Source organism: Tachyglossus aculeatus, chromosome 7 (genome assembly GCF_015852505.1).
Source record: "Tachyglossus aculeatus isolate mTacAcu1 chromosome 7, mTacAcu1.pri, whole genome shotgun sequence".
In the NCBI taxonomy this organism is placed as follows: Eukaryota; Metazoa; Chordata; class Mammalia; order Monotremata; family Tachyglossidae; genus Tachyglossus; species Tachyglossus aculeatus.
Genome location: NC_052072.1, coordinates 44,093,176 through 44,096,089, shown reverse-complemented (window position 1 = coordinate 44,096,089; position 2,914 = coordinate 44,093,176).

Sequence of the window (2,914 nt, the reverse complement as noted above, 5' to 3'; positions counted from 1 at the left end):
CCTCTGTAGGGTGAGCTCGGCGACGGGAATATTGGGCGAGGGGCTGGGAATATCAACCGGCCACGTTCCCCTTTCTGGCCAGTTGGGATGGTACGGTCCTCGCCGCGGCTGTCACGTGGGGCCCTCCTCTGTGACGTCGACGGCTTCAATGTAGCGAGTTCGGCCTCTGAAATTCTGAGAACTAATTTGCTATTCGGTGACATAAGAAGGGGGGAGATCGCTCCCACCGCCTGCCCGGGGTCCGGGGCTTAATTCCCTGTCTCGCGCCCATAAACCCATCCTCTTCCACCACCGGCTCCTCCAGCTAAATGCACAAAAGGGGGCGAGAGGTTTGCACCACTATATAGGTCTGTGTAGATATTACCAATAAACATACATGAGAGGCAGAGGGAGCTGGTTTCCAGCTAGAATTTCACGAGAAAATATTTGCAGAGCGGTTTTGTTTTTGGTGGGCCTTTTTCTTTTTTCTTTTTTTGGTGTGGCTTTTTGTTTTTGGTTTTTTGCTTCTGATTTTGCCTCTCGCAAGTTGTGGGTTGCATGTAAATCCAAGGATCCGGCTTCAGTTTGGATTTTTCTTGTAGGTGTATTTTTAACCTCTCGGCTCGTACTTTGAACGGGGATTTATTATTTATCGTTATTGAAAGAAGCTTAAGTTTTGGTCGTAGTCTTAATCCCCCGTTTTTTCCTGCCGCATTTTTTTGGCTTGGCTTTTTCTAAAGGGGGAACAGGCTGCTTTGAACAAAATGCTCAGAGGATTATGTTGGGTTGTTGTTCTGTTTTTATTTCCCCCCCCTTTCCAGGACTGTAAATGGTGGGTTTGCTTTTTTTGTTGTTGTTGTTGACTTATGAAATCCATTTCATGTTGTAATATGTATGAATGCATGCGTGTGAGAGAGTGTGTCTCTGTACGTTTACAAGATCGTGTGAGCAAAAAATACACGCCCGTCTGAATTTTCTGCTTTTTCCTTTGAGGTCTTTGTCAGTTCAGACCAAGGACTTTTTTTTTTTTAAATGACTTAATCCACGTTTAAAGATCTGGCCTTGTTTTGCCAGTGGAGGAGACTAGTATCACGCATTCTGCATTTATCTGTGGAACAGGCAGTGCTGTAATGCAAAGCTGCTCTCTGCACTTTACTGATGATTTGTTGCAGCGTGAGAGAGGAAACAAGGAGAGAAACGAGGGGGTCCTTCACCTTTTTTTGAAAGCAAATGCAAAGCATAATTTCAGGTTGGATCTCCTCACTGACCTGATTGTGCAAATTGACTGATTTCTCTTATTTACTTAAATATTGTTAGGGCTTTCCCGCTTCTACTTATCCCATATTAGAGGTAACCCGGTTTCTTTTATATGTCTTTTTTTTTTACATGTGGGAAGGGGAAAATGCCATTTCATAATTCTCAACAATTAACCCCAAATTGGTGGACCAGTGAACCATAATGGTTCAGAATGTTCCGAGCTCAGCTGATCAGATTCCTTTGGCTAGTCATTAAATTACAGATGCGTTCCCAAGGTCTTTAGCCCTTATATAAAGTTATCAAACATGCGCTGTTTCTCAGTAAAGTTCTCAAAGTGTTATAAACTGTGCTGGGTTAGGGGAAAGAGGGCTGTAGAAATGCTTGCTGTGTTCCAGGCATACCTGCTGCCTGTCCTATCTAATAAAAAGTTAAGGCAATTGAGCTAAATGAACACACGGGACACTGAACGTGCTCACTGTTTACTGTGAGAAGAATCTGTCTTTGGTTTGAAAAAAAGACAACAGACGCTTATAGGGATGTTATCAGGGTCTCGTTGTTTGTTTGTTTTGTTTTTCCCCAAAGCTGGGAATTATGAAACAGGCGAAATGTTTTTGGTTTCTGTCCCCATGAAATCTGAATATCTTAGTACATATTGACTGATGGGTAGCTGCAGTCTCTGCAGAAAATAATACATGGAAGAGGATAAAAAAAATACTTAGGCCTAATCATTTCAGTGGTTGAAATTAACTTCCTACTCAAAGTATATTTGATTATGTCAAAGGTGTTTTAATCCCACCATAGTTCAAGGTGTTCAATTTTTTTTCACATTGTAACCACTCCTATTTTTTTTGAGGATTTGGAGCATCGATTCCTAAAATTCCAAACTGTTTGTTCAGTGTTAAAAAGAATCCACAGCAGGCATATATTTTTTTCCATGTCATCTTTTACCTGCTTAAAGGTAGTAGGATTGTGTACTCTTAGGCATTTTGCCTGTTCAGGTTGGCCCGGATCCCAAGCACAATCTCATCCCACACTTCTCCATCTCCCTCCTATAATTTTCAGTCACATTCCTCACAAATGTTCCCGTCATGCTTTAGCCCTCCATCCACACCAACCAACTTCCTTCCTCAGCCCACTCCGGCACTCCTAGCTGAACCCCACGGGGGCACTGCAGAGCAGAGGGAATGAAATATTCCCAACCTTTCCCTCCACCATAACAATCTCTGCAGTAGAGGGTGGAGGAGGGGGACCACTATGAGATCATCTTAAAACTTCAAGCTCTGGTCAGGCTTTCAGAGGAAGAAATTCAGCTTGGCCCAAATCTGATCACTAACCTGTGCCAAGGATGGTTGCAAATTTGTATCCACTTAAAAATTTTCTGTCTTCTCACACGTATCCTGGGGAGCTGAGGGGTGGGAGCCCACTATCAGCTTTTATGCGCTCTGACCGGTCAATATCAAATAAAGACATCAGTATGAATGGTAGCTTGTTTAAAAGTGATCCCTTAAAAGGTAGGAAAGACAATGGGTCAGATTTTAAGTGGGTCATTTTATATTCCTCGATTAATTGGGTGAAACAGGCCGATCGAACAACTCCGTGTTATCTGGATGTTCACGCCTTCCGAATAATGAAGTCTTTGGTATAAACTAAGGGCTGCTGATTGACCAAATCTGCCCCT